Here is a 21,747-nt window from a genome sequence, read left to right as displayed (position 1 = left end):
TATTATTTAACAGGTTTACTTTTTTCGTAATTTGGAAAACACCAATCTTTCGGGTCTATTTTATGGTAATATACTATTTGTCGGAGTGTCAAAATGACTTAATTGCCAATTGTGCTCAGCAAAGGGTTTAGAAGAGAATTTTCGAGTGTTGTCAACGTCAACGTGCAATACATTTGTTCACACGAGCAAAATGTTGGTGACAAGTTTTGAAAATGTTGGATCTTTTAAATTTAAATTTCTAAAGAAGTTTTAAATTTTTAAGCTTAAAGAAAAATATTACACAGAGTAATAGTCTATTATTTAAGAATGCAGTAGTATATATTTACATATATTAACAGGTGAATAACAACTATAAACCTCATAGGCAGTGTTATCAATTAGTGATGTCTTTGGCTATGAGTAATAAACAAAATATGACACTAGAGTTGTTTGAATAAATACAGATTTTATTTCATTCTAGTATAGGAAATCTGGGAGTAGCAATCTAGAGTTAATTGAGGGCCTTACTGAAATCAGCAAGGTGCCGGACTTTTTCTTAAGCTTTCAGTGTAGTATTGAGCATCTTTGGGGAACTGCTGGAAAGGCATGATTACGTTTTGAAATATGAGAAGGACATGGAATTTGGGAGGGGCCAAGGGCAGAATAATATGATTTGGCTCTGTGTTCCCACCCAAATCACATGACTAATTGTAATCCCCTAGTGTTGAAAGTGGGGCCTGGTGGGAGGTGATTGGATCGTGAAAGCAGATTTCCCCCTTACTGTTCTAGTGGTGGTGAATGGAAATGCAAAAGGCCATCGGACCTGTGGGGAAAGGGGCTTGGGGCCCTAAATATCTTGGGGCTACCGTTTGCCAAGAGGGAGTACCTTATTTCTAATTCCACAGGTGTCAAATGGGTTAGCAGTGGTCCTCTTTTTCTGTCTTCTTGTTTCACCAGCATAGTAGGTGGCTCTTGCCATTGTTGTAGTTAGATATGGCTGTTGCACATCCAAGCCTTTGCACATGGGTACTAGGCAGGAAGAAGAAACAGGAGTTACAAAGGCTTTTTCCCAAAGAAGCTTTACTTGGAAAATGAAGCCACTTGACAGAAACTATTGCCAATATCTTGTTGTTCATAAGTATGCCATGTGTCATATATAGATGAAGGGGAGCAAGGGGTACGCAGAAGTATTTTTAGCTAGTACATTATGAATCTGAGAAAACAATCAAGATTCTCTCTGTTAGAAGGAAGGGAGAATGGGTAACAGATAGGCAGCTAGAAGAAGCTGCCAAGGGAATAATTAGATGAAGAAAGAGACCAAATCAACATAAGCTGTGGGCCAAGGTTAATAGCGCTGCAGATTTTCAGCACAAAGATCAAGTCTCAGCAGGAAGATTCTGGTAAAATAAAAGTCTCTCCTTTCATCCATTGCCCCTTCCAATACTGCACAAAGCTTCCCAGACTCAGACTTTGGCTGCCTGCCATATGACTAATATGTGAACCAATTCACTTATCTTCACTTTTATACTATTTCAGTTCCAGTATCAATATGACTTCAGTCTTCTCCATCTTGACAACAGACAAAGAAAAAAGAGTTTGGAAAGTATAATTAAATATTTATAACTTACACTGGTATTTTCTCAGAACAAAAGATTAGTTTTAGTTTGAGAAATGAAAATATTTATTCATTGATTAGAACTTTATGAATCAAATTAGAAATGAACATCTATCTTCAAAATCCCTAGATTTTTCTTTGAAAGAGTAGCTTTGGTTTTATTTTAAAATTGTTAAATTTGCTTTTCTGAGTTTTGAATTCTCTAATTGCTAGACTGAGAATATGTCATAAATATGTACATTTGTGACATTTTAATAAAATCCTGCTCAGTAAAGTTACAAAACCTAGATTGATTAAATTAGCACATATAGATCAAAATAAAAACGAGCTCTTCTTTTTATAACCACTGCATTAGTCTGTTCTCACATTGCTATAAAGAACTACCCGAGACTGGGTTATTTATGATGAAAAGAGGTTTAATTGACTCACAGTTCTGCAGGCTGTACAGAAAGCATGACTGGGAGGCCTCAGGCAACTTACAATCATGGCAGAAGGTGAAGGGGAAGTGAGCATGTCTTCAAGCCAGAGCAGGAGAAAGAGAGTACAAGGGGAAGTGCTACACAACTTTATACAACCAGATCTTGTGATAACTCATTCACTATCAGTAGAACAGTAAGGGGGAAATCTGCCTTCATGATCCAATCACCTCCCACCAGGCCCTACCTTCAACACTGGGGGATAACAATTCATCATGTGATTTGGGTGGGAACACAGAGCCAAATCATATTATTCTGCCCTTGGCCCCTCCCAAATTCCATGTCCTTCTCTTATTTCAAAACACAATCATGCCTTTCCAGCAGTTCCCAGTGTGCTAACTCATTCCAGCATTAAGTCAAAAGTCCACATCCGAAGTCTCATCTGACACAGAGCAAGTCCCTTCTGCCTATGAGCCTGTAAAACAAAAAACAAGCTAGTTACTTCTAAGATACAATGGGGGTACTGGCATTGGTTAAATGCTTCCATTCTGAAATAAAGGAATTGGCCAAAACCAAGGGTCACAGGCCCCACCCAAGTCCAAAACCCAGCAGTGCAGCCATTAAATCTTAAAGCTTCAAACTAATCTCCACTGACTCTATGTCTCACATCCAGGCCACTCTGACACAAAGGATGGGCTACCAAGGCCTTGGGCAGCTCTGCCTCTGTGGCTCTGGAGGGCACAGCCCATGCAGCTATTTTCATGGACTGGCATAGAGTGCCTGCAACTGTTCCAGGCACATGGTACAAGCTGTTGGTGGATCTATCATTCTGGGGTCTAGAATATGGTGGTCCTCTTCTCACAGATTCATAATCAGCGCCCCAGTGGGAACTCTATGTGGGAGCTTGAACCCCACATTTCCCCTCTGTACTTCCCTAGTAGAGTTTCTCCATAAGGGCTCTACCCCTGGAGCAAACTTTTGCCTGGACATCCAGGTGTTTCCATAATCCTCTGAAATGTAGGTGGAGGCTTCCACTCCTCAACTCTTGTCTTCTGTGCACCCACAGGCCCAATACCATGTGGAAGCCACCAAGGCTTGGGGCTTACACCCTCTCAAGCAATGGTTGGAGCTGCATCTTGGTCCCTTTTAGCCATAGCTGGAGCTGGAGAGTCTGGGATGCCAGGCACCATGTCTCAAGGCAGCACAGAGCAGCAGGGCCCTAAGCCTGGCTCATGAAACCATTTTTCCCTCCTAGGCCTCCAGGCCTGTGATGGGAGGGGCTGCCATGAAGGTCTCTGAAATGCCCTGGGGGCATTTTCCCTATTTTCTTGGCTTTTAACATTTGACTCCTCTTTTCTTATGCAAATTTCTGTAGTTGACTTGAATTTCTCCTGAGAAAATAGCTTTTTATTTTCTATCATATAGCCAGGCTGCAAATTTTCCCAGCTTTTATGATCTACTTCTCCTTTAAATATAAGTTCCAAATTCAGATCATTTCTTTGTTTCTGCAAATGAGCACAGGCTTTTAGAAGTAGTCAGGCCAAATCTTACATGCTTTGCTGCTTTGAGATTTGTTCCAGCAGATACCCTAAATCATTTCTCTCAATTTCAAAGTTTCACAGATCTCTAGAGTGAGGCACAATGCCACCAGTCTCTTTGCTAAAGCATAACAAGAGTGACCTTTACTCCAGTTCCCAATAAGTTCCTCATCTCCATCTGAGACCACCTCAGCCTGGACTTCATTGTCCTTATAACTATCAGAATTTTGGTCACAACCATTCAACAGGTCTCTGGAATGCTTCAATCTTCTCAACTTCCTGCCTTTTTCTGAGCCTTAAAAACTGTCCTAACCTCTGCCCATTACCCAGTTCCAAAGCTGCTTCCACATTTTTAGGTATCTTTATAGCAAGACCCAACTCCTGATTTCAATTTTCTGTATTAGTCCCTTTTCACACTGCTATAAAGAACTACCTTAGCCTTGGTAATTTATGAAGAAAAGAGGTTTAATTGACTCACAGTTACACAGGCTGTACAGTAAAGATGTCTGAGAGGCCTCAGAAAACTTACAATCATGGCCAAAGGTAAAGGGGAAGTAAGCACGTCCTCATGTCAGAGCAGGAGAGAAAGTGTAGGGGGAAGTAGTACACATTTTTAAACAACCAGATCTTGTGAAAACTCACTCACTGTCACAAGAACAGCAACGGAGAAGTCTGCCCCCATGATCCAATCACTTCCTACCAGGCCTCACCTTCAACACTGCAGATTACAATTCAACAGGAGAGTTGGGTGGGGACAGACAGCCAAACCATATCAACCACAGAAATATTTTCTGAACCACTTGGATTTTAGATTTCAGTAAAACTTACCTGAATTATTTGTACTCATTAATTAACAGTGAAAGTTTAGTTAAATTATGTGATAGAGGGACCCTAAAAATAAAACACTTTTGGCACCTGGGAATGTAGACACAATGCATATTTATTTTATTTTATATGTTATTATTAAAGAGTTGATATGGTTTGGCTGTGTCCTCACCCAAATATCACCTTGAATTGTAATGATCCCCACATGTCAAGGATGGGACCAAGTGGAGATAGTTGAATCATGGTAGCAGTTTCCCCCATACTGTTCTCATGGTAGTGAATAAGTCTCATGAGATCTGATGGATTTATAAGTGGGAGTTCCCCTGCACAAGCTCTCTTGCCTGCCACCATGTAAGATGTGACTTTGCTCCTCATTTGCCTTCTGACGTGATTGTGAGGCCTCCCCAGCCATGGGGAACTGTCAGTCAATTAAACCCCTTTCCTTTATAAATTACCCAGTCTCAGTTTTATCTTTATTAGCAGAATGAGAACAGATTAATACTCTTGTATTAGTATAATATCACATAGAACTCTAATTTATCTTCCACACAAAGAAGAGTAGTTAAAATATCTGTGAAAAATAACTCATGGTGTCTTTTCTCATATCTGTGAAATGTAAAGGAAAACTATTTTGAACATATTGATCTTATATCCAGCAATGCTGCCAAGCAATTTTTTAAAAATCATGTTTTCTACAAATAATGACAATTCTAATTTCTGATACTGTGTGTTAATTTTCTTTTACAATTTACTAAGTAGAATTCACAATAAAATGTTAAACAGAAATAACACAGTATATTTTTCCCATTTGTGATTTCAAGGGAAATGCTGTTAAAATATTATCATGAAGTATGATTTTCCCATATTATTTAGTTTTATGGGTGTGTTAGTCATGTTGGGATCCCATGACTGGGTGGCTTTAAACAGCATGTATTTGTCACAGTTTTGGAGAACGAAAAGTCCAAGATCAAGGTGCCAGCAGATCAAGGTGCCACCAGTGTCTGGTGAGGACCCTCTTCCTGGTTGACAGATGGCTGTGTTCTTGTTGTGTCTTCACATGGCAGTATCTAAGTCATCTCTCTTGTGTCTCTTCTCATTAGGGCACTAATCCCATTTATGAGGACTCTACCCTCATGATCTAATTACCTGCCATGAACCTCAACTTTAAATATTTCTTATGTAAAATTGTTGATGATTCTTTTGCATTTTTTTACTCCTTGCTAGAGTTATAATCATGTCCTCCTTTTAATTCCCAATGTTATTTATATTTGGCTTCTCTCTTTTGTTGTTAAATTTTTTTCCCAGAAGTTTGCTACTTTTATTAGTCATTTTGCTTTCTTGCTCCTCCTTTATTTTTCCTTTCGTTAATTTTTGCTCTTAAGAGTATTAGTTTTCCTCTGCTGTATTCTTTGGGTTTATTCTTCTGTTTTATTCTAACTTCTTATTTTGGGTTTCTACTTCATTAATTTTTTTGCCTTTACTTTTTTCTAATGTAATTATTCAAGTGTATTTTACTTCCCTCTAAGTACTGCTTTTACTCCACGTGCAGGTTGATAAGCAGTAATTTCATTATCACCCAGAGCTAAGAATTTTATAATTGCAGAAATGTTATTTATTCAGAAATACATTTAATTTTTTTCTCTTACTTATCTTTTATGGTTATTGATGCTTAAGAGGTAGTAGAAAAATGGGATGGAAATTACAGAGATAGATTAATACTGAAAGGAAAAAATTGAGAGTAGTACTCACTTAGCTGATACTTCAAGTCATGGTGCTTCAAGTCACCGATCACTGTGGCAAATGTGGAGTGAGAAGAGAGCCAAGAATATCTCTTACAGAGTCTTAGGAAATTTTCTATTTGTCTCTTTCTATTTTTTTCCAACTGACAGTAATTTCTCTTATTACCCCTCAAAAACATTAAGATAACCCTTTAGCTGAGCTAAGTGAGGGCTTGTCTTCCCCTTGCGGAAGCAACATCCAAATGCTGTAAAGGCTAACTTATCTGGAAATGGAAATAAAAACTCTTCATTATCTTTTCAGTTTTCCAATTTAAAATATCCCTGTTGCAATACAATCAGGAGACCAATTGCCCTGGAGAAGCAGTGGCTCAGCTTTTAGGTACTTTACTTTCTATAACAAGTATCCTTCCCAATCAGTGCAGGTTTTACTTCCAAATTATAGTAGTCTCCCCTTATCCAAGGTTTTGCTTTTCATGGTTTCAGTTATCTGTGGTCAATTGCAGACTGAAAATATTAAATATAAAGTTCCACAAATAAATATTTAATGTTTTAAATTGCATGCAGTTTTGAGAAGCATGATAAATTCTTGTGCTGTCCAGCTTCGTTCACCCTGGGACATGAATCATCCCTTTGTCCAGCTTATTCATAACCTATAGGCTAACCTACTGTTATTATACAAGAAAAACCATAGTGTATGTAGTGTTCAGTATTATCCTTGGTTTCAGACATCCACCAGGGGTCTTGAAATGTATCCTTCAAGATAAGGGGGAACTACTGTACATGATTCATAGAATGTTGGAAATGGAAAGTATCTTAGAAGGTATCCAGTCCAACTTCCTTATTTTATATTTAGGAAAATGGCATACAGAGGAGTTGAATGACTCAATTTTTTATTGCTATTTCTTTAATATCCTTGTCAGATATATTTTCCTCATGTGTTACATCCCACTATGGACGCTTTAGTTTTGTTTGATGTTTTATTTTATTACTTAAATGCAAATCTGACCATCCCATTGTAATTCTAGACCCACCCTTGCCCGTGTAAGAAACTCCTAATCTGCAAGGGCTTAAAAGATCTGGCTCCACATCACCTTCCAGCCTCATCTTGTTTCAAGCTTCTGCTGGCTTTCTGCTCTGCCACAGACTTTTTCCTTCCTGACGCTTGCCTGCTTCAAGACATTTGACCTTACCCTCTTTACCTTTCTAGTTAATTCCTATTTAGTTTTCAGATCTAGAAACTTTTGAATAAAATCTTCCTTAACCTCCCTGACTCTGTCAAGGGCTTTTTACAAATTTGCATAAAATAATAAAAATAGAATCTGCATAAGATGTTTTTTGAGTGTTGGTTTTTCACATTTAAAAAGATGTCGTTAATTGATAAATACAGTGCCCCACCCACTAGGTTTGTAAGCTGCATCAACACAGGATAACATGTCTTTATCACAAGCTGCATGTAACACAACATCTGACACAAGATATTTGTTCACCAAAGAGTATTGCTAGGCTAGACTTGAAACTAAGTAGGCCAACTACAAGACACGTATCTTTCAATAGAGACTCTTTGCAATATATTAATACTTCTAAAATAAAGCTGTTTTCATCACCATCAAAATTAGGCTGATACATATACATATTACAATGAACTTCAGCAACTTGATATCAATATAAATGAATGATAATAAGACATTAGATTCTCATTAGCTTATTGAAAACTTCCTAATTTCTAAAAATGTACTATATTGGTTTATTTGACTTGCTTTTCTTGTGCTGAAATCATTTCGAATGCTCATTAAAAACTAATTTCAAATTATAATTACTTATTTTCAGATTCAATGTTATTATTTTAGAAATAATACAATTATTTATAGCATAATTGAAAAATTCTTAAAATAAAATCATGTTTTCTTTGGTAATCAAAATATAATTTTCTTCTTTTAATCTGGAAAGCATTGCTTACATTGATAATATTATCCCTCTCATTATCAACATTATTGGAGTGCTTACAAACTCTCTGGGAAAATAGATCAAAGTGGAAAAATTTTAGATATAAATAACAAATTAACTTAAGTCCCTTAGGACTAGGATAAATATAATAATAAATACACTGGAATAATGGAAAATTGTCATTACCATCTAACAATGCTATAATTATCTAGGTACCAGAGTTTCTAGTTCTTTTTATTTTCATTTTTTATATAAAATAGATACATATAATAAATTCCATAACTTTCAATTAAAAAAAAACAGAGCCATTTAACTTAGCTCAGTTGTAAGGATTTATTACAGTGCTACAAAAAGAGGTAGGAAATAAAAGGTAAGACTATTAACAGTTGTAACATCCATCAAGATCAATAGTAGCTCTAATAAGCAAACTACAGGTCTGTGGAACATGAGGAGCTTTGTATACTGCTAATTCAGTTTATAGTAACGTCATCTTTTTTTCTGCTGCTAAATATCCAAGTGAAATCTGAACCTATTTTTTATATAAAAAGGCCTTGTCATTTTCCCTGTAACGTTTTAAATAAAGCTTTATTTCTTCAGGGAGACCTTCTGCCCCATGGCCATATAAGTAACATTATTATGTATAAAAGTTTATTAAATTCACTGTCTCACATGAAACTTCAGTTTCAAAACTACTTGAGATGAACAAACTTAACTCCCATGGGAGAATGTTTATCCTTGTTCTTGTGTTAGATTTTTATGCTTATGAGCATCCAAACACCCATTCTTGTCACAAAGGCAATCTTCGTGAAACATCTGCAGAAACATTTGGAATGCTATTGTTATGAGAGGAATTGTCCAAGTGTGCATGTTTTTATAACATACCATTATGGTTGGATTGAGAGTCCTGAAAAAAAAGAATTCTGAATACAGTATAATGCACTGTCTTAATCATCTACCACTGTATATCAGACAAAATGACTTGTTTATCATAGAATTCTTCAGAATTGAAATGTAAGTTGCTTCTAGAGTTGCAAGTGTTATGTCACCTGAAACATTATTCATTTGCAGTGAACTTATTTGCTGAGAAAAGCATTGTAAACTCTGGCAAGGACTCTAGCTATCTGTAAAACACTCTTACATTTGTACTTTTAAGGCAAGAATCATGTTGCCCATCATATTCATTTGCTATCCCTTCCTCTCTCCGTTATATAGGGCTAAAACATAATGACAGATTTTCATTTCATGATTTATCTGCATATTGTGTTGCACCTCCTACTTCTGTGGACAGTGGCTTTCAGATGTGGAAGCAGAATAAAGTAGAACACCTCTTCTGGCTGTAATATACGATCACAAATCAATAATATTAATAGTGGGACCATGTAAACAATACATAAATATAACTGTTTTCATAATTAAAAAATACAGTCTGTATTTGTATAATCCTGTTAAAGAAATTTATAGTTTTTAAAAAAACCGATTAAAGTTAGTACTAAGTAGGAGCTGAAATCTGATAACATGAGGTAGAAGGACATACAAATAGCAAAAGAGCAAGACAATTACTTTTTTGGATTGATTTATGTCTAAGTGACATAAGTCAATGTAATTCTTACATTAAAAACAGATTAACAGTCTCTCAGTTTTTCAAATAATTTTTTCTTACAATAGAAGCAAAAGTTACTGAGAAGTTATTAATGTGTTTTGGAAAACGGACATCTATGTATTTTACTAAAAAGCAGCTAAAGAATTAAATTGAACAATTTAAACACTTTAAAAAGTTATACTAAAAAATTCAGTGTTATTTCAAAACATACAAATGTTTACATAATTGTTATTCCATGAGATTCTTGAGATCCTAATTATGTGATAATAGCAACAAAATCACAAGTTTTCTTTATTATACAGCCAATCTGTTTTACTCCTCTACTTATTTCTTGTCTAACCAAAACTCTCTTGCTCATGCCTTCTTCAAAACCAGTGTTTTATTCAGCATCATGCACTTCTCTCAACCTCGTATGCTTCTTGAGGTGTGTGTGTCTGGATCTCATTTTATATCCATAACATTTTACCTAGGTGTTCCCTAATTCATTAAAAAGTTCATTAAAATATTCAGTAAATATCTACTCTGTATTTACTGTGTGTCAGTGTTTGACACAATTTGCAGCGATAGGTGAAAAGACATGAGAAAAGCAGTTGCTACCATTGTAATAAGGTAGATAAAAGAACACACACACTCACACACACACAGACACACCCATACACCCTAGAAAATCTATAAAACATGGTGGTAGAGAACACTTTTTGCTGATCAGAGAAATCTAAATATGTATGCATCACTTAGCACATTTTGCAAAGGGCTGTATTTGTGCATTGTTCTCCACCTTTAAGTGAATAAGTGTCATCACCTATGATGTCTTTTCTCATGGGTGTGGACGTCTAGTTGAGTGGGACAGTTTCCCTTTCCAATTGTATGTCTGTCTGTGTTGGTCATTCTATATTAAAGCTATATCTGCTATGTGCTTCCTAAATCTGTAAAGCTCACTTGGTGAGGAAGATACATTTATTTAGGTCAGTAAAAACTAACATGGGCTGGGATTTAAGAATGAAGAAAAAAACTTCAGTGTTTGTGTGTTGAATTCTGCCTGAAGGTTTTCTTACTGAAATGAAATAAGGCTTTTAAATGTTTTTTTTAAATTAAAAGACTACTGTTATTCTGAGTAAAATTAATATCTATTCTTTGTAATATTGCAGAAATGAGAATAGGCATTTCTGAGTGGGGATTTTTCAGCCTGGAGGCTGGATTCTCCAAGTTCTTTATAGATTGTTTGTGTTCTCAGCCATTGATAAACCAGCATCTCAAGTAAGGGAGGAAAAGGTTAGCTAAAGCTGGAAAGGGGCCACAGCATGAAACTGAGGGCAAAATGTATTTTCTGTTTCCTACCCCAATCCCCAGTGAACTTGCCCACGCTATCACAGACTAAGCAGATGGAGAAAGGCAAACCTCCTACCCTGTCCCCACATCCAGACCTACTTTCTAACTCCCTAAAGCTTACTGTTCCAGGAAGAGAAAACAGTGAGAAGGGTAGCTGTGAAGGAAAAGAGAGAGGAACAGAAAGACTGAGCAGGGTTTTACTGAGCATTTTCTCAATGACATGAATTAAGTACTTCACTCATTTTACTTATTTTATTAGGAGAAATAAGGCAATGTTTGAGAAAGAGACTGTTTTTCTCACAGGGAGTGCAGAAGAAATTCTTTCCCTTCTCTGGACATACAAGGGGTATTATAATAATATCCAGAACATGAATAAGGAGAGAAAACAGAGACTTCTTTCAGTGGAGCTGATACCATGTTTTATAGGAAAAGTCAGGGAAATATTTCAGGTGAAGAAGATACAGCATTGGGGCTGTCAGATCAGTGTGTTACTGTGGAAAATGGTGGCCATTTCTTTAGCAGCATCATGAAGAGACAAATCATGTTGACTAGGAGTTTTTTTAGAGTTAGAGACAAGAAAGATTGTTTATGTGTGCTCATCACTGTCAATGTGGAAGAGTAATTTGAGTTTTGTATACATTTACGTTTTAACAACATGCCTTAACATAAAGAATCACAAAATCATTTTTGGCCATAATTTACTCTCCATTTGCTGCACTTTCCTTTATTTTTCTACTTCTCTTATCATAGCTTTGATCATGAATTGTAAAGGGCAAATTCAGCACAGCCTTTCTTTTATATAACTGCTGAGAAGAAAGGAGGAGGGTGTATGTACATAGTAAGAGGAAAAGTTATGTAAAATTCAATTGTAATGATATCTGTGTCTATGCACATTCGTTAACTGTTGTTGATAGGAGAATCTCCATCTCATCAAGCTACATTTCCATACATACTGCCCAGCATAGTTATATATCTGTGTTGTTTCTATGCACCTTGCATACATAATTACATTTACTGTACTTTGATTGAGAGTATATTTGAAAATTAGAATCCACTTTTAACTATTGTCAGAATTTTATGAGCTTCAAGTATTTAATATTCTATAAAGCTATAAATCCTACAGAACTGGTCAATAAAGTCCCTTGTCTTTAAGACTTATTTATTAATTCACAAGAAGGTATAAGCCTAGTATTTGCTACGCTATGCCTTTTCCCTTAATACATTGCTATAATTGGAGGAATAATGCATGCAAGACGCATCTTTGATAAAATTTTCCTTATATACAGTGAAGATTTCAGACTTCCACTTTAGGAAATGTGGAAAAACTAACTTTTCAGAACAAAATACATAAAGGGCTTAATGCCTAAAATGATTGAAATTGTCATATATACAAAAATAAAACAGTCTTTCAGTAGTAATTGGATAATAAATATGTATTAATATTCTAATTAGAGTTTATTCTAATAGACGTAAGAACTCTCTTTAATTATATTTTAACTAAAACATTACTTTTATCTGATTAAAATTATCTGCCTATAAAATTATAGAAACATAATGTTAAACTTTACTGACCTCCACATTTATACCTTCAGGGAAAATAACTGTTAATTTGTTAATGGTTAGGTAATATGGTACTTTGTGTTGATTTGATCATAAAGTGATATGTATAAATACATCCCCTTATAATATGTGAATGCATCTTTTTGTTAAAGATGTAAATAAATACAAATGCATATAGAATAAACTAAAACGGAGTCAGTATTAGACCTTTTTCATATAAACGGTTACGTATTTACATTGATGACAGCTCCTCAAAAGATATAACAGATGTTAGTTTATCCAACAGCTGCTAACTATACTAAAGTCTGCACATTTTCAGAAAGAGTCAAGTTTAGATTACTGATGCTATTGTAATGATTTCAGAAAGGGAAGTTAGTCTATCTTGAGAAATTTAGAGATATTTAATGAGTTTATTTGAACTGAATGCAGGTTAGAATGATAATGCTTACTTATAATGCATGAACATCCACCATAATTTTCTAATATACCATATACATTAGAACCAAGTATTATACAAGAGAAGCATATTTTTCTGCATTGTTGGCAAGTCTTGCCTCATCATCTTCTGATATGATGGCTGTATCAGTGGAATCAATCCTGTCCAGTTAATCTAAATTGGAATACAGATTAGAACATCTGGCCTTTTAAGAATTGAGTCTGAATGTGTCACCTGGTTCTTTCCATGTTGATATTCCATGCATTAGACATTTTTTTTTTTTTTTTTTTTTTTTTTTTGAGACAGAGTCTCGCTCTGTCGCCCAGGCTGGAGTGCAGTGGCGCAATCTCGGCTCACGGCAAGCTCCGCCTCCCGGGTTCACGCCATTCTCCTGCCTCAGCCTCCCTTGTAGCTGGGACTACAGGCGCCCGCCACCACGCCTGGCTAAGTTTTTTAATTTTTAGTAGAGACGGGGTTTCACCGTGGTCTCGATCTCCTGACCTCGTGATCCGCCTGCCTCGGCCTCCCAAAGTGCTGGGATTACAAGCGTGAGCCACCGTGCCTGGCCAGACATCTTATAAACTTTGGGCTGCAGCTTCTTTATGTAACCCTTAATGACTGACCAGTTTGTCTGCTGAGTCTTTGAACTCATCCTGTTCCTAGTTCTTCTTTTGGATTATTTCTGGGCCTGATTCTGGAATCTGATCTCTAGCCAAGTGAACATGAATAAAACATTCTCTCCTATTCCCCAAGGCTTTTTCCTCTCAACTGTAACTATAACACAGACCCTTTCAAGAACTAGGGATATTCTGTAGACACTCTCTGGGTGAAATTAACATTTTTATATTTATCAATATATCAGGGTTTAATAAAAGAATTTGAATTAGTCATAGTGGGACAATCAGGACATTTTAAAGATCTTATGTTTAAGTTTTGTTACTGTTACAATTTTAAATTACGTAAGGAGAGAGGTATGTGTGGCAGTGGAAGTGGGGGAAAACAGTATTTTCAGTGTTTTGGCTCCAGCCTTGTAAGTTCCTGACTATAGCTAATGCCTTTGTCCTTCTCTTAAAAAATCCCTTGAGAATAGCCCTGATCAGATTCAAGATTACTTATCCCTCTTGTATGTGAACACTGACTCTTTAGGTAGATAATCGTATAATCCTGATGAGCTTTTTAAATCCCCCTAGATTGTTCGTGCACTTTCTTTCTCTCTGGCCTAGACATTCCAAACAGCCTTGTAGCCATGGCTCTCCTGTCTGTCATTACATTATGAGAGTTATTACAAAAGCTGATAATATAAAAGTAGTTATTAATTATAAACCTGTAAATATATAGATGAATCCTCTATAGGAGGCATCATGAGAAGAATATAGCAACCTACCATGTAAATCATTCTATTTCAGATTCTTAAGGCACATCACAAAAATCCAGAGAATTGTCCCTTGGGGCATGACTTCTGGAGTTAAGGAAACAACTCTGTAATTCTTGAAGAATCAAAGATCAAGTGCCATCATCTAATATTTATTAGGTAAGGGCAATGAAAAATGAAAATAATTTAATACATGGGTTACACAAACAAGTTGACCTGCAAACATTATAATGCATAGATACAACTTAGAAGAAAGCACAGATTTTTAAATCTCTTAAAATAAGATAAAAAATATAGTTAACATACTAAAGTGCACTTAAAATGAAAATTTCCAAGTGACAACATTTTTCAGGTAGGAATTAGAAAACAAATTATTCACATTAAGTAATTTACTTCACATAGATGTGGAACTCATTTACATGACATTTCAGTATCATGCGGGTTAAAATTTAATAGCATATTTCTCAAAATAAAGACTAGAAAACTGGAATCCATAAAATTTCCTTGTGATGCCGTGATGTCCACATGCTGATATAGTTTTCTCTTTAAATATATACATTTAAAAGCACAGACTTTTTTTTTTTTTTTTTTTTTTAACACCACGTAGCAGTCTCTTGAAAAGCAGGCAGTTTGGCCAAAGATACTGCATTCATTTGAAGACCACTGTTCCTTTACCATTCAATTTTTCTTCTGCCTTCCCTATCATATCAAGTAATGAGTTTTAAAACTATCTTTTTATTTTTCTGACTTTTGGTCCAACATCATTGATCTACTTGATGCTTATGAATAGTCTAGCATATAGAATTGTGTCTCAATGCTGAAGGAATTTTGGTATAGGAAACTCCACATTACATCAAGTAAGTGTATCTTTGCTTTAAGAAGCCTTGATGTCCTGGGAAGGGAAAACTGAAATGAAAGATAAGACAATTAAGAATGGAGTCTAAGTGAATTCTTAGCACTTGCCATACTGCCAGACACTAAATGATTGTGTAATAAATATTATATTAAAATAATGAATACATTAATAAAGTTGAAAGATTCTTGTATAGTTCCTCTTTTTATTTTTGATCACTTATGAATCTTTGTTTTTGAATCACTTTTTAAGTGAAAGAAAAAAAACCCTATAGTTACTTTATCCGAGTTAATTTGGGGGGGTAGGGCTGACTTCAGGCTGTTGGATTTAGAAATAAATAGAGCTGTCAGTTTTTGACATCTCTTCGTACTTGTAGCTTTGCTTTTTGCTGTGTTTGACTTCAGTTTCTGCTTTTGAATGGTAACAAGATGGCAGCATCAGCTGCAACATTCTACATCCTCTCAGATTTCAGTACCACTTTTTTCTTTACCAAAATCTTCCTCAGAATAATACTCATGATGTACTTCTGGTTCCGGTAGGGAAGATACAGCTGTCCCCCTCTGCTCTGTAGGGGATACATTCCAAGACCCCCAGTAGATGCCTGAAAGCATAGATAGTACTGAACCCTATGTATACTATGTTTTTTTCTCTACGTGAATACCTATGACAAAGATTAATTTAGGCCGGGTGCGATGGCTTATACCTGTAATCCCAGCACTTTGGGAGGCCAAAGCAGGTGGATCACGAGGTCAGGAGTTCAAGACCAGCCTGATCAACATGGTGAAACCCCATCTCTACTGAAAATACAGAAATTAGCTAGGAGTGGTGGCACGCAACTGTAATCCCAGCAACTCAGGAGGCTGAGGCAGGAGAATCGCTTGCACCCGGGAGGCAGAGGTTGCAGTGAGCCATGATCACACCACTGTACTCCAGCCTGGGCTACAGAGTGAGACTGTCTCAAAAAAAAAACAAAAAAAGATTAATTTATAAATTTGCCACAGTTGGAGATTAACGACCGTAACTAATAATAAAATAGAATAATTATAACATATATTGTATTAAAAGTTATGTGAATGTGGTCTAATTCTCTCAAAATTTCTTATTGTACTATATTGTGAGTAACTGAAACAGTGGAAAGTGAAACTACAGATAAGGAAGAATTACTGTGTACACCAATGAATCAATCACTGTCCTGAATTAAATATGTGATTTCCATCAAATGCATTTAATAGAATGTAAAGAAGAATTTTTTTCCCCAGAGGGAAATTCTGATATAATTCCATGAAGGATATCAGAGGCTAGTTGACAAAAACATTTGCTGTAGGCTTTGAGAAGAATATGTATGACTATTTTGATTTAGGGGCTATGTTTTTTAAGTAATTAAGTCTTAATAGTGTCAGGAGATTGTGTTTTCATATGAAAAGAAGAGTTGCATATTAAATGTCTTTAATTTGGTATGTGGTGAAGTTATACATGCTATCTTCTATCATACTTTGATAATGTATTATAGATAATTACAGCTTATAAATCTAATTTAATGAAGATTGTGTGGTGTATACATCTGTTTCATTGTTAGTTTGGACTTCTTTTTGTGATTTTGATTTTAGGTTATCTTTCCATTGCCTGCACAGGAATTTCTATATCAATTCACAGTGGGCATCACAATATGAAATTGTGGGAACTTGGTTAAAATAGAGCCCAGTGTTTCTAAATTTCTTTAAGTATCTCTGCCTGGCTTTAATATTGCATGATTAATATAAAAAATCATTTAGCTTTTGTGAGTTAGTCAAGATCTATTGGCCTAGTTTCAAAAGTTGGTCTCCTGAGAATAATGGACATAATTGAAACTCCTGTTAAGTTTTTCCATTTTAATGAAAATATTAAATGACTTGTGGAGTAGCATGGCAAATTTGCTGCCCAGATCTCAGAGGGCCAGGCTATGATTTCGTTCAGCTGTCTTCTGCTCTTTTATTCTCAACATTTAGAAACTTTATTAAAATGATTTCAGTCCTTTGACTTTGTTTTCAGACCATTGCTTTCTAAGATGACTTAGGTTTTTATTTTATTTTCATAATTTTCTCTTTATAATTGAAAGCTACAAAAGGGCACCATAGAGAATGGAAAACAAAAATGCACTGATTAATTCTGTGGTTTTGCTTTTCTGAACTATGGATTGAGTAAAGCAATGTAATAGGGTGATATGCTTGGAACTACAAAAAGCTTTGGTTTTAGAAAAAAGTTCTAACTATTAGTTTCAGAATATAACTAACTACAATTAACATTAAAAGTAGCTTTAATGGTTTTCGGATAGAGAAAAATATTGAATACAATTGAAAATGCGCTTTAACATTTAGTATGTGCATTTAGAATAAAATGATAGTTTTTTGTTTGTTTTGATTTGTTTTGTTTTTTGTTTTTGAGACACAGTCTCACTCTGTCATCTAGGCTGGAGTGCAGTTGTGACATGTCAGCTCACTGCCTCCAGGTTCAAGCTATTCTCCCACCTTAGCCTCCCGAATAGCTGGGGCTCCAGACATGCACTACCAGTCCCAGCTAATTTTTGTATTTTTTGGTGGAAACGGGGTTTCACCATGTTGGCCAGTCTGGTCTCTTGACCTCAAGTGATCCGCCTGCCTCGGTCTTCCGAAGTGCTGGGATTATAGGCATGAACCACCGCACTTGGCCTAGAATAAAATGATAGTTATTTAGTGCATTTCTTTTACTTGGAAAATATAAAGACTTTTACCAGGACTTTTGGCATTATGTATTTTATAAAATTGTTAATATTTTTATGCATCTACATTAATTGCTGTTATATATAAAGTAGGAAAGGGCACAGAGTAAGAGGAAAGGATGCAATTAAATCTAATCAGAGGGTAAAAGTTTAAATTCTGTATTTCTGTCACCTGTTTTGCTGCATAAAAGTGAATAGGCTAAAAATCTAAAAAAATAGGAAACTTCACTACACTAAGCATTTGAAATATATTGACATTTGTAATTTTTACTACAGTCTATAAGATTGTTAAAATTATCATAACCATTTCTAGATGAAGAAGGCCAAAACCCAGAGAGGTTTACTAAGTTCACAGTGTGCCACAGTTAAATGAGTAATAGAGCGAGAATTTAAACCCAGATAGCCTGATCTAAAGCTAGACATATTAGCCATTACTTTATACCTTTAATATGGACATGGTAACCATTACTTTATAACATTATACTTTTTACTTAGTCTTTGGATATTTTGGTTTGTATCTAAAGACTAAGTGCTAATACCTTGGAAAGTCACAAAAATATAAGGATTGACCTACTCTTTTTACCAAAGTGTTAAACATGTTGAAATTTCTCAGCATATTCCATGCATATAATAAATTAGGTACTAATTTTTATTTCTGGCATATCATGTTCTGTGTATTTTTTCCCATAAAAACAAAGTAAAACAAAAGATAGGGTTTTCAGCGTCTCATTTTGTGTTAGTAACTCAGTTCTATTATTGCCAACATCTAACAAGAAATTCCTGACTCCGGGAACAGTTCTACACATATAACAATAAAAATGATTCCATATGTCCTTCTAAAATGTCTCAATTACATATAGGTTGTATGCCTATTGTCAGGCATAGGTATGTATACATTCCCTGGTCACTTTCCCCACTGATAAATGAAGCTTTCTTTTCATTTGTTTTATTTGGTTTCTTTACAGAATTATGGGATTCATCATTTTCCTTGAGAACATTCATGTTAAGTCATTCACGCTTTGTGGTTAATTCACTCCTTTAAGCGAAAAATTTAAAGTTTATTTTATTTTTATATGTAAGCAAATAAATGACATTCCAGTACTAGGAATACAAAAAATTCAGTGAAGTTACTGATTTTTGAAGTGGTTGAAATCTGTTATATAATACATTATAAATACATGTTACAAATTTATAATAAAATATTTACTATTGCCTACGTGGTAGTAACAAAGATCCCAAATAATAAAGATTAACAGTTTTTCCTTTTTGCCCAATTTCTTCTGAAATTTTTCTTATCCTCTATTTTAGAATCTGGAAGAACACTTGGTACCTAGTATGTGATTAATAAAAAATTATAAAAATACTTAAATTTTATTTAATTGTATGATGCAAAAATCTTTCCTCATTAACCTGAAATGAAATTCCACATTATATGCTTGACAGCTTTTTCTGCTTTAGCTACATGTTTTCCGTTTGCTCAGAATTTTCACACAAATTGATTTGTGCATCAGAAAATCCTTTGAGCAAAACAGCGAAAATAAACACACTAGACAATGACTTACCATTTAAAAAAATACATTTTCCAGAGATAAAAGTAAATCTTTCTTGCACTAATCTCTATGCTATTATTTCCGAAGTGTGAATTCATTAAGTTGGATTATACCAGAAATGATTGTGGGTGCTCTGAATTTAAGGAACGTTTATTTACAGAAGGAGAATTAAATTTCCTTTAACAGTACCTACTGTTTCTTGAGATAGACTTTTTAATCAAATTTTAGCGTGGAGATGATAGATCTTTAACACCTTAATATACTCAACCTCTTTAAGAAAGAGAGAGGAGGTACTAGACTAAGACCCTTATCAAACAATACGATCTATGTAAAATTTAATAATATTGGTCTGTTTTCATGGTATTTATTTGTGATGATTATAGTCTATAGCAAGTAATACTGGTTTTCCACATGGTACTGAAATGAGATTTTCCCTACACATATATGTAAGTTAAAATTTGAATTTAAGAAATGTAAAAATAAATAATAGGTAGTACACTGATACGGCATTTGAATATGTGGAAGACGGAAATTTAGGTAACTGCCACTTATCAGTGGAATTAGCAGCTACTATGGTTGGATGTTTGTGATCCCTCAATATTCATATGTTGAAACTTAATCCCTAATGTGATAGTATTAAGAAGTGGGGCCTTTAGAAGGTGATTAAGGCTTAAGGGCTTCGCCAGCTGAATGTGATTAGTGTCCTTATAAAAGGGACCTGAGAGAGTTTGTCTGCCCCTTCTTCCATGTGAGAACACACAGAAGGCACCATCTCTGAAGAATAAGGCCCCCACTTGACACCAGTTCTGCCAGTGCCTTGATTTAGGTCTCCCAAACTCCAGAACTGTGAGACATTTTTATAAGTTACACAGTCTAAGTTATTTTGTTACATCAGCCCCAATGGACTGAGACATCAACATAATAATTATGACAAAGAAATATCTACATTCCACATTTTAAAGCATAATAATGATTTCTTCCAATTTCTGATATGGAAAGAAAACCTAACTGTAATATAATGTGTAGTAATAGACATGGCTTATAAGTGTTTTAAAATAACAGAAAATATAGAACAATGCTGAGCTTCCTGTGGAAAAGTAACAAAATATTTAGGTACAGATAATTGTAGAGTTGTTTAATAAGTTTTTTGGTAGCTTTTTAACCTCAAACTTTGGAGTCTACAAAGGAAATAAAAAGGAATAAAAGAGATTCTATTTGAAGAAATAGTGAACGGCATTAAAATTTTCTTGAATGACGGGAAAGTTGCTATGTGGGAAAAACTACTTTAAAGTAAATGTAATCACAGAGGTACTAGGGAAAAGCTAGATATTTATAAGCCTCTACATGAAATTCATACTGGGGGACAATATTACAGTACTCAAAATAAATGAATTATAAAGGTAAATATGTAAATATTTGAAATGATTATTCAAAGAGGTCGAGTATATCATTAGACAGACTTCATAAATGTTTATGAGCAATAAGTATGTGCCAACTTAAGTAGAAAATATTCATTAACAATATAATCTCTCCGAGCATTGAAAAGAAATTAACAGAAGCTGTTAAAATATTGTAAGTGCTACATTCCTTGAAGGAAGCACTTTCCTAACTGTTCCCTGGAGTTGTTGAAAATCTCTGTTAGTGGCCTGGCATGGTGGCTCACACCTGTAATCCCATCACTTTGGGAGGCCAAGGTGGGCAGATCACTTGAGTGTCAGGAGTTCGAGACTGGCCTGGCCAATGTGACAAAACCCTGTCTCTACTAAAAATGCAAAATTAGCCAGGAGTGAGGGTGGGCGCTTATCCAGCTGCTGAGGAGGCTGAAGCAGGAGAATCGCTTGAACCTGGGAGGCAGAGGTTGCAGTGAGTCGAGATCCTGCCACTGCACTGCAGCCTGGGAGACAGAGTGAAACTCCATCTCAAAAAAGAAGAAGAAGAAGAGGAAAAGAAACTCTTTATGAGCAATATGATCAATTTAAAGTAAAAATTATTTTCAATGAATAAGTATTTATTTAGGTAAACCATTGTAACAAATTGGACTTTTCTTTTTCAATTAATAGATTTTATTTTTTGTGTAGTTATAGATTTATTTCTAAAATAAGCAGAAAGTGCAGGTCCCCTGTATCTCCTTACCATGCCCTGCTGTTTCCCTGATTATTAACACTTGTATTAGTATAGTAATTTTGTTATATAATTGATGAACCAGTATCAATACATTGTTATAAACCAAACTCCATAGTTTACAGTAAGTTTTATT

At 35.1% G+C, this 21,747-nt stretch overlaps 1 protein-coding gene across 3 annotated transcripts in view; it reads left to right on the top strand.

The window, feature by feature from the left end:
* The window catches only part of CCSER1 (coiled-coil serine rich protein 1), a 1,484,089-nt gene that overhangs the window by 1,184,844 nt on the left and 277,498 nt on the right, over positions 1-21,747 (top strand). The window lies entirely within an intron of this gene.

The sequence above is a fragment of the Symphalangus syndactylus genome, chromosome 10, assembly GCF_028878055.3.
Source record: "Symphalangus syndactylus isolate Jambi chromosome 10, NHGRI_mSymSyn1-v2.1_pri, whole genome shotgun sequence".
NCBI lineage: Eukaryota > Metazoa > Chordata > Mammalia > Primates > Hylobatidae > Symphalangus > Symphalangus syndactylus.
Note: the sequence above shows the minus strand (reverse complement) of the source record. Positions and strands in the feature narration are given on the sequence as shown.